Consider the following 13,757-nt stretch of genomic DNA (forward strand, 5'->3'; position numbering starts at 1 on the left):
ATTGAATTTACAAATGAGTATAACAATGAATTAAATGTGTATTTGGAAATTAAATTGATGGTGATATAATAGAATGGTTCTGATCAAGATATTAAAATTTATGACTAAACATTTCTCTACATTTTGATTATAAATTTTAAAAGATATAATGGGAAATTGTGAATGGAATTTTTTAAAATCTAAGCGATTGTACCTATCTATGACCAGATCGAGACTTTGCTCTCGAAAGAGATATATTTTATTTGTTATGTTGGAAAAAATAAAAAATATTTTGCAAAAAAAAAAAGAGGCTCATGATTTAATTAGGGCATCTGTTGGATCCCTGACATGAATAATGAGAAGTTGATTAACTTTTTGGCATTGCACTCAGTGGTGGGATTCAAGTAATTTAACAACCGGTTCTCTGTCCTAATGATTTCTTCCAACAACCAGTTTGCCAAACTGCTCAGAAAGTTAACAATCGGTTCTCCCGAAGTGGTGCGAACTGGATGAATCCCACCACTGATTGCACTATGTAGATATAAAGCTACAGTAAATATGATATGCTTTCATGAAAATCCAAACTGAAGATTTCTTTCTTTCTTTATTGGAATTTGTCAAAGAAAAATGAGAACAAGAATAAGAGAATAAAAATACAATGACAGGGAGGATAGCAGTGGTGAAATTCAAATTTTTTTTACTACCAGTTCTGTGGGTGTGGCTTGGTGGGCATGGTGTGTCTTGGTCGGTGTGGCAGGGGAAGGATACTGCAAAATCCTCACTCCCGGGGCCAGCCAGAGGTGGCATTTGCCAGTTCTCCAAAGTACTCAAAATTTCCACTACTAGTTCTCCAAAACCTGTCAGAACCTTCTGAATTTTACCCCTGGATGATAGGCACATTAGTGCACTTATGCATGCTCCCCCTACTTACCACTTAAGTATGAAGTAAGATCCATGGAAGTCAATTTGTGACTGAAACTGTGAAAATTTGTAGCTGAGACAACTGAATCAGGTAGGGCATTCCAGACTTTGATAACTCTATTACAGAAATCATATTTTTACAGTAAAGTTTAGAACGATTTACATGGAATTTAAAGTGGTTGTTCGCAGAGATATTATTGTGATTAAAACAGAAAAAGTAATTTACAGGTAAAATATCACTGTTCAATTTTGGATGCATACCTAGGCCTGGTCACAAGGGGTGCAGTTCTAAATTATCCAAACTGAGAATTTTGAGCCTAGTAGCATAGGGAATTCTATTGTGTAAAGAATTGTGCAAGACTTTTCTCGTGAAGTACTTCTGAACCCACTCAATTGTACTGATGTCAGATATATGGTGGGGATTCCAAACAGTTGAACAAGACTCTAAGATTGGTCTAGCATAAGTTTTATAAGCTCTAATGAGCAATACAATGTTTCCAGAAAAAAAAGCTTTGTCAAATTAACCTTACAACTCTTAATGCTTTTTTAGCAATGCTGTTACAGTGAGCATTGGAGCATAAATTGTCAGAGATACAGTAAGTACACCTAGGTCCTTAACAAAGTGAGGGTCATCTGCTAGATCAGAGATCCCCAACCTTTTGGACCTCACGGACCACTGAATTCATAATTTGAAATCCCAGGGACCGCTAATATGATCTGCCTAATGACTGGCTGGGTGGGTGTGGCCAACTTGATGTCACTCACATCAAAGGGCGCCTTACCAGCCTCTACTTGCCACTCCTCGCCTAACTGCCTGGGCACCTTAGGGCCCCAGTTGTTGGAGCTAAGCAGCCACCACCAGTTGGTGACCACTGTGCTAGATCAATGCCACTTTTCTTATACTTGACATTCTTATTATGTTTACTAATATATAAGACAGAGCATTTATGAATTGAAATTTGAAGTTGCCAAATAGATGACCATTCAGACACCATTCAGAAACATAATTGAGATCACTTTGCAAAACAACAGAATTATCTGTAGAACTGAATAATTTTACGTCATCGGCAAAAAGAACGCAATTGTTTTTAAGTTGATCACATAAATCATTGATATAGAGCAAAAAAAGATGATGAAATTTCTTACATTGCAGTGAGAACACCTTCTACCACAATCTGCCCTTCTTGTTGGCTGTTCATGAAGTCAACCAGAATTCAAGGCTCTTACCCAACATCACCCTGGGCTACAACATCTATGAGAACTTTTTCAGTGCAAGAATGACATATGAGGCCATGCTGGATGTACTGTCTACAGGACAGGAGAATATCCCAAACTACAGATGTGGAAGACAAAAGAACCTGTTGGCGATTCTTGAAGAGATGGATGCTGAACTCTTTGATCATATTTCCAATGTCCTGAGCATCTATAAAATTCCACAGGTATAAAGACAAATGAAATTAATTCCGGGTTGTAAAATGTTCAGATTTGCCTAGAAGGCAGCACTAGAGGGTAAGCTATAGAGCTTGATATTGATGTATTTTGAGCGCTGTACACAAATGCAAAGTGTGAGCTCACAGAACCAGTTTTTAAACCGGTTGCAGTCTACCATTCTATGAATATACATACTTTGGCTTTGGGCCATGTGGCCAGCAGGCCTCTGGTAGTAGAAAAAGTCTGGGTGTGAGCATTGTGAATTTTGAAAATTATGACGTTTGAAAAGTTAGACTTTGTCAAACAATGTATGAGGGTTGAATCACTGACTTTTAAACATTTTGAAAATTTAGTGACCAATGCAAAAGAGATTTTTTTTCCATAGAATCATAGAATAAAACGTACATCTCCTTACACAGAAGAGGAATGGTCAGACCACTGTAGCCAAATTGCTGTCCAGGTTTTCCTTGAAAATAACCAGCAGTGGAGCTCCAGGAGGCAGGCTGTTCCAACTCTTCATAACTCTCACAGTGAGGAATTCCTCATTTTTTTATAATCTTGAGACTGAAGTAAAAAATTCAAAAGAAAGATATGAAAAAGCAATGAATGGGTCAAGATAAGTAGAAGGCACCTCCAGAAAGCAGCTTTTACATACTTTCTCTAGTGTACATAAAAAAAATAGTGTACATAAAAAAGGCTGAGCACCAAAGAACTGAGGCCTTTGAACTATGGTGCGGGAGGAGACTCCTGTGAGTCCCTTGGACTGCGAGGTGATCAACTGGTTAGTCCTAGAGCAGGGGTCCCCAACCTTTTGGACCTCAGGGACCACTAAATTCATAATTTGAAATCCCATGGACCACTAATATGATCTGCCTAATGACCGGCTGGGTGGGTGTGGCCAACTTGATATCACTCACATTGAGGGGCGCCTTGCCAGCCTCTACTTGCCACTCCTAGCCTACCCACCTGAGTTCCTTAGGGCCCCAACAGGAAGCAGTTGTTGGAGCTAAGCAGCCAACGTGAGAAAGAGTTGGCAAAACATCTGGCTCAGTTTAAATTCAATCTGACAGAGAAAGAGGCTCAGCAGAAGCACCTCACTGAGGACTACGAGCATAGGCTTTCCAAGCAGAGGGAAGACCTGCGGGAGTACAAGGCCAGTTACTGGTACCTGGAGGCTCAGTAGAGTGAGATGGTCAGCCAATTCCAGGCCATGATGCAGTCTCACTGGAACAAGGCCCTCCGGATCTTCGCCACCAGCGGCACTTCCTTCCAGCCTTCACCCAAAGCCCCTCACCAGGAGGCTGAAACAGACCCCAAGTCAGAATTTCTTCCCCCCTCTGACCCACACAAGAAGACCCCAAAGGGGGAGATTTTGCAGCAACACAAAGTTTCATTGCACGTATCCGACCCAGGGGCCGTAGTTTGAGGACCCCTGATTTAGTGCAATGTAAAAAATGCAAATAATTTTTCTGAGGACCACCTAAATTTTCTCCATGTACCATCAGTTGATGACTACTTTCCTAGAGGAGATCAACCCTGACTGCTCTTTAGAAGGCCAGATCCTAAAGATGAAACTCAAATACTTTGGCCACCTAATGAGAAAGAAGGACTCACTGGAGGAGAGCCTAATGCTGGGTAAGGAAGAAGAAGGAGACGACAGAGAACGAGGTAGTTGGATCGAATCACTGAAGCAGTAGGCATGAGCTTAAATGGACTCCAGAGGATGGCAGAAGACAGGAAGGCCTGGAGGAACATTGTCCATGGGGTCATGATGGGTCAGACACAGGGGTGAAATGCTCCCGGTTTGGACTGGATCACCTGAAAATCCCTGCTCCCCACCACCACCACCATGCCCAGCTGAGCCACACAATCATCAGAGGCTTTTTTTTTGCTTTTTACTTTTAAATCACTTTTTTTTACAACTTCTTCCTTCTTCAGTTCCAAGTTGGGGGAAAGACACTGCATTCATGGAAGTTGCTTGGAAAGATGGCTTTAATAGTGAACAGGATCACATGCCTTGATGATGTTGGGTGAAGAAAAAAAGGGAAGAGATGCTGAGAGTGCCTGAGTTTTATGCCCTCTCTGGGCTTTTGCATTTGAGCTTGTATTCTGATTGGTTGTCAGACTCCCAGGGGGCCATGCAGAGGCAACTCTGTAGGCTGTGTTTTGAGTCCAAGTTTGGTTGAGCCTTGCTGGATGGTGCTAGAATAGAATAGAATAGAATAGAATAGAATAGAATAGAATAGAATAGAATAGAATGGAATGGAATGGAATGGAATGGAATGGAATGGAATAGAATAGAATAGAATAGAATAGAATAGAATAGAATAGAATAGAATAGAATAGAATAGAATAGAATAGAATAGAATAGAATTCTTTATTGGCCAAATGTGATTGGGCACACAAAGAATTTGTCTTGGTGCATACGCTCTCTGACTACATAAAAGAAAAGATACATTTGTCAAGAATCATAAGGTACAACACTTAATGATAATCATAGGGAAACAGTCAAGGATTCCAGCAACAAGCTTACAGTCAGACAGTCATAAGTGAGAGTGTAGAATAGATTGGCTCAGGGCTTAATGGTTCATTGACAAAGGTGTGTGTGTGGGGGGCTGAGTTTCTGCCTCCATTTTAGGGGAAATATTCTTCCCTTTTAATATTTCCTTAAATATCTCATTTTCCTAGGAGGGGCTGGGTGCTAACTTCCTACACTATCAATACCTTCTCTTTCATCTTAGATCAACTATAGTGTCATCAACCAGATGGCTGAGAAAAATCATCGTTTTCCTTTTTTATATCGGATGACCCCAAACCAAGAACCTCCTTACTCAGCAATTGTCCAGCTGCTCCTGCAGTTCCAATGGACGTGGATCGGCCTCCTTTCTCAGGACAATGAAAAAGGAGAAAAATTCAAAAGACGCTTGGAAGTTCTCGCTCTAAAAAATGGGATTTGCATTGTCCTCTCAGGAACCGTCCCAGAAGCAAATATGAAGACAAATGCTAGAGAAACTCTCACGCAAGAAAAAAGGAAAATATTCTTTTCTATTATCAACAGTCAAATAAAAATTATAGTATGCCAACTGGATTTTCAGGCCTCAGGAATGTTAGCAACAATAATAAAAATGATTGATATGACTAATACACCCATTGTGGGAAGGGTGTGGATTGCAACAACTTTGACAGCTTTAAGTGGAAGTATTTTTGACCACTTGGTTGATCTCCAAAATAAATATGCTTTGTTTTCCTTCCTCATCCAGACAAAAAGAAGGACTCAGTATTATGACTTTAATTCTTATGCATCCATGGTCTTATCGTATGGAAAGGAAGCATTCCAATGTTCTTTTTCAAGTCCTGTGTTATCTAAGAAAGTCTGGAAAAAATGCAGAGAAAAAGAGAATTGGGAATTTCCACCCCATGATGTGATTGCAAAAATCCTGTCTCAGGATTCCTCCAGTATTTCCCAAATAATTCAAATTGTGGCCTGGGTCCTCAGTGCTGCCTCTTCCTCCCAATGGAGTAAGAGGAGAATGCAAGTTGGAGACCATCAACCACCGCAGATTGTACAGCCATGGCAGGTAAGTCTCTTCCTTTGAGGTTCCATTGATTCTCCCCTTCCAATTCATCCATATTAAATTAGATGTAGAAAGGGGTCAGATATTCCAAAGAGCAGCTGCCCAGTTTGTGGTATTTGAGAGTGGGTGTCAATCCTGATGTTAAACAACCTGTGCTATTTGGGATGCTTTTGTGACAGAATTAAAATCTATAGTGACAATTTTCCAAATCAAACAAGTATCAGAATATTCCAGCAATCCTCAACCCTTTATTGTGATCACAAAGTGGTCTCCAAGCTAAGGAGTTCAGCTGGATTCTTTGTTCTGGATTAAGATTGAACTTTGCTAGCTAACTCCGCTAACTTCATCTTGATCAGGTCTGATGGCAAAATTGTATTCTCCATCTTTTCCTATTACATGTTTTCCCATATCTGCAAATGGTCTTGCCTCTGATGGGCTGTGATGGTGAAGCAGCAAAACATAGATCATAAAACATAGAATAATAAGAGTTTGAAAGGACCTCAGAGGTTTTTCTAGTCCAACCCACAAATTGAGCAGGAGACCCTGCACCATTTCAGACAAAGATGCAGCAGCTGAAGGCTTGTTGTAGCGAAAGTTACAGGCAGCTGTTCCCCTTCTTAAAAGTGCTGCTGCCATTGCCACCCTGTTCCATGCACGTGCGCACACCATTGCCTGCTGCCGCTGATAAATGATGAATGAATAAGTAAATGGTGTGTGCATGTGCACCCAGCACATGGAACAGAGTGGCGATGGCGGCAACGTATTTAAGAAGGAGAGCGGCTCTGTTAACTTTCGCTACAAGAAGCCTGCAGCCGCTGCATCTTTTGGCACAAGAAGCACCTCCAGGTGCACACACACAAAAAAAGTGGCTGTGGCTGCAGGCATCTCGCGACAAGGGGGCCGAGGTACGGATTGGCATTCAGCCCAGCAGCGATGGCTCAGCCCTGGCTTGCCTTTCCTGGCAGCCAGCCATGAGAAGAAGTTAAGGATGCATAATGTGGAAAAGGGAGAGCCGGCAGTGGGCAGCAAGTGGGCGGCGGCTCCAGGACAAGGCCGGAGCCAGGAAATGATGCATTTGTTGACCCAGTCGAGGCAGGTGGCAAGCGGGAGGTGGCTCTATGGCAAGCCTGGAGACAGGGAATGGTGAATGGTGGAGGTGGCCAGTGAGCAGGTGGCAGCTACAAGGACTCAGGGAATCACATGTCCCTGGGCCCGGGCCCCAGCACCACACGCAAGTCGAAGGACGAGCAGGCAGAATGCATTGCTTACCTTTGGTGAGCTGAGCAGGTGAAGCGACTGGTGAGGCAAGTAGCCGGGCCGCATGGCAAAGGGAACTTATATAGGGTGGGAGTGAGTGGGTGGGCCGACAGCTAGAAGCAGCGAGTAAGCCAGAAGGGGAGAGCGAGCCGGAAGAGGCGAGTGGGCATATGTGCGCCACCAGGGATGATTGCTATGGTGTGGCGAACTGATGCCAATCATCCCTACTGGTTTACCCAAACGGGTCCGAAACAGTAGGATTTTACCCCTGCTGTAACTGTTTTTGGTATGTTTTAGCCTTCAGCTCCCTAATCATTTTTGTTGCTCATCTCTACAGTCTTTCCAGTGTTTCAATACCTCTTTTATATTGTGTTGACCAGAACTGGAGGCAGTATTCTAAATGTGGTCTTACTAAAGCTTTGTAAAGCAATATTAGAACTTCATGTGATCTTGATTCTATCCCTTTATTAACGCAGCCTAGGATTGCATTGGCATTTTTGTCTGCTGCCACACATTATTGGCTCATATTTAAGTGATTGTCCACTAGGACTCCAAGATCCTTCTCACAGTTACTGGCATTAAGCCAAATTTCACTTAGTCTGTACCTATACTGTTGGTTTTTCTTGCCTAAGTATAAAACCTTACTTTTATCTAATTTGAATTTCATTTCGTTAGGTAGGGGACCATGTTCAATTTGTCAAGATCTTTTTGGATCTTGAGCTTGTCTTCTGGAGTGTTGGCTATTCCTGCCAGATTAGTGTCATCTGCAAATTTGATGAGTTCCCCTTCGATTCCCTCACCTAGATCTTCAAAAGACATTGAATGGTGCTGGGCCTAAAATGGAAACCTGGGGTTCCCCATTTCTTACTTTCCTCCATGTGGATGAGGTTCCCCAGAGGACTACATGTTGAATATAATTTGTTATCCAGTTACAAGGCCACCTGATGGTGGTGTTATCTATTCCATGTTTTCAAGAATGTGAAATTTGCAGATGACACCAAGCTGGCAGGAATAGCTAACAATTAGGAAGATAGGCTTAAGATACAGAAGGATCTTGACAGACTTGAAGATTGGGCGCAATCTAACAAAATGAAATTCAATGGAGAAAAAAGTAAGGTTCTACATTTAGGCAAGAAAAACAAAGTGCATGGGTACAGTATATGTGGTACCTTGCTCAATAGTAGTAACAGTGAGAGGGATCTTGGAGTCCTAGTGGACAACCATTTAAATATGAGCCAGCAGTGTGCAGCAGCTGCCAAAATAGCCAACACAGTTGTAGGCTGCATAAACAGAGGGATAGAATCAAGATCACGTGAAGTGTTAATAGCACTTTATAATTCCTTGGTAAGGCCATACTTGGAATACTGCATCCAGTTTTGGTTGCCACAATTTAAAAAAGATGTTGAGACTCTAGAAAGAAGGCAGAGAAGAGCAACAAAGATGATTAGGGGACTGGAGGCTAAAACATATGAAGAACCGTTGCAGGAACTGGGTATATCTAGTTTAATGAAAAGAAGGACAAAGGGGAGACATGATAGCCGTGTTCCGATATCTCAGGGGCAGCCACGAAGAAGAGGGAGTCAAGCTATTCTCCAAAGCACCTGAGGGTAGGAAAAGAAACAATGGGTGGAAACTAATCAAGGAGAGAAGCAACCTAGAACTAAGGAGAAGTTTCCTGACAGAATAATTAATCAACGGAACAACCCACCTCCACAAGTTGTGAATGCTCCAACACTGGATGTTTTTAAGAAGATGTTGGATAACCATTTGTCTGAAGTGGTGTAGGGTTTCCTGCCTAAGCAAGGTCCTTTCCAACTCTGTTATTCTCTTCTCTTCTCTTCTCTTCTCTTCTCTTCTCTTCTCTTCTCTTCTCTTCTCTTCTCTTCTCTTCTCTTCTCTTCTCTTCTCTTCTCTTTCCTCTTCAATAAATATTTGAAAAAGAGCTGTAAATTCCTGGAGAATGACTGGAAGAACCTTCCCATGAAATGCTGAATTAATCTGTTTCAGACTGTAGTGGTGATTTGAAGAGGTTGAATTATTCAGAGTACCTCCAATCCGGAATAACATTGAATAAAGGCTCAAATTGGAATGTTTTTTTTCCCTGCAGCTTCATAGGTTCCTGAGAAAATTCCAACATCACAATATTTCCCGTGATGGGATTTCTTTTGATGAAAATGGAATTCCTGTTGGTGACTTTGATATCATGCAGTGGACATCAGCTTTGAACAAATCAGATGCGGGGGTGAAAATTGGGACTGTAGAAAGACAAGCCTCCTCGGAAGTCAAGATATCTGTCAATCAAAGCGCCATCCAATGGCCAACTTTATTTAACAAAGTAGTTGAGGCTGCTTGTATTTTGCTCTTCTATTTATCTCCATGTGTGGAAATTTTTCTGTTCAGAAATAATTCTTATTGAGGCCACTTGAGATAACTGCCAAATAAGAGAATTTAAAGCCACATTAATTCATTAGATATCATTTTACTTTAGAGGTTTTAGAATAATCTATCACACACTGGAACCTGTTGCATTGTATTGCGGGATTTGCAATCTACATTATTAAACTGAAATATGTTGCCATAATTTATAGTACATCAAATTATTTTGTTTTCAGTAAGAGAAAATCCAGAATGTCTATGGAGATTTTCAGTCATCCAGGTTGTATCAAAGGTGCTTTTTCAAAAGGCACCTGGGCTTTGTTTTCCCTTGAAGATGTTTCACTTCTCATCCAAGAAGCTTCTTCAGTTCTGACTAAATGGTGGAGGATGGAAAGATTTGAAACCGCTGAAAAGACTGTGTTTTAAACAGGATATAGATATAGATTCAGCAATTGCAGGAAGGTTCCACACCCATCTGCACTATTCAGGTGACCCTGAGGGCGCAGATAAATTTCAAGTGGCTCAACAACTTTCAGAAAGACTGCTAACAACCAGATGACTGCAAGGATTATAAATCCTTCCATACTTCACCATTCAGTCAGTACTGAAGAAGCTTCTGGAATGAGAAGTGGAATGTCTTTAAGGGGAAACAAAGATCACTTGTCTTTTGAAAAAGCACCTTTGGGAGAAAAATCCAGAATATTAAGGTTTCTCTTATGCACTGAATTGCATAAGAGAAAGATATCACTAAGAATGTGGTGAAGGAAATATGGGCAGCTAAAAAAGTGATTTACATATGATGATACAAATCTAGACGTTGGAGGGTTCCTGAGAAAGCAAAGATGGAGAAAAATATACTGCTCAATAAAATAAAGGGAACATAAGCAGAAGACATCCGAGATCTGAATGAATGAAATAGCCTTATTAAATACTTTGTTCTTTACCTACATAGTTTATATACTGCTCAAACAACTAAAGGGAACACAAAACTACTGTAGGTTACGAACAAAGTATTTAATAAGGCTATTTCATTCGTTCAGATTTCGGATGTCTTCTGATTGTGTTCCCTTTATTTTTTTGAGCAGTGTATATATACCGTATTTTTCGGAGTATAAGACCCCTCCCAATCATTCCATTTTTGCCCTCCCCAGCCCCCAGAAGCAATCTGCAGGCCTCCCAAACCCTCTGTGCATCCCTTTTTTGGGAAAAATAGACCCATTTTTTGCAAAAACGGGATGTGCAGAATGCTCCTAGGGAGCTGGGGAAGGCAAAACCTTTTTTTTTCTTGTTTTCCCCTCAAAATCTTGGTGTGTCTTATAGTCCAAAAAATACGGTAAGCATTCTCATACATGCCCTAAGGAGAAACACCTGTTGCAATGGAACTACTGTTCTTTGGAAAAAAGAATGAGGCAACAAGTCTGTTTTGGAATCTACAACGGAGACTGATAGAGAAAAAGAATGACCTTTCATTTGCCCCTTGCAAGTAGAGTAATTAAAGTTCATGCCACTACTTCTTGACTGATTTTGCTCAATGTGCTGCTGAGCTTCTGGAAACAAGTTGATTTCAGTAAAACCTTCTAATTCATATATCACCTTGACTAATCTTTCTCTTTATGTTTAGATGGTGCCTTATTCAAGATGTACAGAAAGCTGCTCCCCAGGTTATGCCAAGCTTGTGAGAGAGGGAGCCCCAGTTTGCTGCTATGACTGTTCTCTGTGTATGGAAGGAACATTTTCTGTGCAAGAAGGTACAGTAGGTGGCTCCAAAAAAATCAAGGTACAATCAATATTCTATCTTGTTTTTTGGGGGAGTATTTGATCAAGAAGTAAGAAAAACATTACATTTCTTGAAGGCATCCACAAACTTCAAAGATTGGACACTCTCGGCAAATTTGGATGTTGATGTGAGCATTAAAATAATTAATGAAAGGTTGCTGATTTCTATTGAGTTGTTACTTACTTGCTTTCTTTTAGGAAAGAAGATTTGAGAACTGATAATCACATTCATCTTCAGCCTTTAAAAAGAGTGTTAACTAATGTATGGATATTCCTGGGGAGAAATATTATATTATTCCTTGACAATGAAGTAATTGATTTCTGGTGCAGTTTTCATGCTCCTACAGCTGCAGAAACAGATTCATGCTAACCATTTTTTTCTCAGATGCAGCCCATTGTGAAAAGTGTCCAGATGACTAGTATTCCAATAAGAAGCGAGATCAGTGTGTCCCCAAAAATATAAGCTTCTTATCCTATCAAGAATTGTTGGGACTCATCCTGGCTTTCTTTGCCATTGCTTTATCCCTAACCACCGCCTTTACTCTGGGAATAATTCATGAAATACCGAGACACTCCCATAGTCAAAGCCAACAACTGTGAACTCACCTACATCCTCCTGGTTTCGCTCCTGCTTTCTTTCTTGACTTCCCTTCTATTCATCAGTCGCCCCGTGAAAATGACCTGTCTCCTTCGACAAACCATTTTCAGTATTGTTTTCTCAGTTGCTGTGTCTTCCTTGCTGGCCAAGACTGTCATGGTGGTGGTGGCCTTTCTGGCCACCAAGCCAGGCAGCAGCATGAGGAAATGGCTGGGGAAGAGTCTGGCCAACTCTATTGTTTTATCCTGCTCTGGTATTCAAGTAGGCCTCTGTATGATGTGGCTGGGAGTCTTTCCCCCATTCCCAGATTCTGACTTTCATTCCCAACCAGAACACATCCTGCTGCAGTGCAATGAAGGCTCTGTCACCATGTTCTACTCTGCTCTTGGCTACATGGGTTTTTTGGCTGCCATCTGTTTCTTGGTGGCATTTCTGGCTCAAAATCTGCCAGGGGCTTTTAATGAAACCAAACTGATCACCTTCAGCATGTTGGTTTTTTGTAGCGTTTGGATCTCCTTTGTTCCCACCTATCTGAGCACCAAGGGGAAATACATGGTAGCCGTGCAGATCTTCTCCATCCTGGCCTCTGGCTTGGGTTTACTGGGCTGCATCTTTATCCCCAAATGCTACATTATTATCCTGAGACCTGCCATGAACACCAAAGAACATCTTGTGATAAAAAATCATCAAGTCTCCTTTTGCTGGTGTTTATTTTTGTACAGTTTACATGCAGCATAAAATCACATGCTTTGAAGTAATGTTTTCTGTGTTGTCACTTATCTTTCTTCATTCCATGTGAATTTTGAATTATAATAATTATAATAATTGAACAACAGATAGCGACAGATCTAACAAAATGGGAGAATTTGCAGCTATCATTGATAGGGAGAATATCAACTATTAAAATGAATATACTGCCCAGACTTTTATACTTATTTCAGACAATTCCAATTAAGTTGGGGAAAAAATATTTTGAAGATTTAAATAAAATGGTGTTAAAATATATATGGCAGGACAAAAAGGCAAGGATAAAACTAAAATTGATGCAAGATGTTAGATCAAGAGGAGGTTTTGGTTTGCCAGATTGGGAATTATATTATCAAGGTTGTAACTTGATGTGGATTAAAGAATAGCTTAACGCTAAGGAATATTAGATTGTTGACTTTAGAAGGACATGATTTATTGTTGGGTTGGCAGGCTTTTATGTGGTATAAAAGTACAAAAGTACAGGGTTATTTCAGAAGACATATGATACGAGAGTCTTTGTTATTAAACTGGGAGAAGATTAAACAATGTTACTATTTAAAAATTCCAGTCTGGTTATCACCTATTGAAGCAGTCTCATACGCAATAACATTTAGAAAGGAACAAATTGTTAGATATGGTGAATTATTAAATGAAAGGGGTGAACTTAAGTCGAAGCAAGAACTAGAAGAACAAGAGTTTGAAATGGATTGGTTTTCATATATGCAAATACAGTCTAGATATGATGAAGATTCTAAAAAGGAGGGTTTTTATAATAACTTGATAAACTTAGATAAAATCTTAACAGGTTCTGATGACCATGTAATTAAAAAATTGTACAGTCATTTATTAGAAGTAAAATTGGCAGAAGAACAAGTTAAAGAAACAATGATTGCATGGGGGAAAAATGTGGGTCATGGGATTGACTTAGAGAAATGGGAAAAATTATGGTTGCAGAATTATAAAATGACAATGTCAACAGAATATTTAGATTTAGATTTAGATTTTATTAAATTTGTATACCGCCCTATTCCCGAAGGAATCAGGGCAGTGAACAGGCACAGGATAAAATACAGAAATACAAAAGTTAAAAACAATTT

General features: G+C 40.4%; 1 pseudogene; it reads left to right on the forward strand.

Annotated features, from left to right (window-relative positions):
* The first annotated feature begins 7,106 nt into the window (after positions 1-7,106).
* Positions 7,107-12,651, forward strand: LOC139310140 (vomeronasal type-2 receptor 26-like; annotated as a pseudogene).
* Positions 12,652-13,757: the final 1,106 nt, after the last annotated feature.

This window comes from Pituophis catenifer, unplaced genomic scaffold (genome assembly GCF_029215685.1).
Source record: "Pituophis catenifer annectens isolate HBS135680 unplaced genomic scaffold, rPitCat1.0.hap2 SCAF_2, whole genome shotgun sequence".
NCBI classification, from domain to species: domain Eukaryota; kingdom Metazoa; phylum Chordata; class Lepidosauria; order Squamata; family Colubridae; genus Pituophis; species Pituophis catenifer.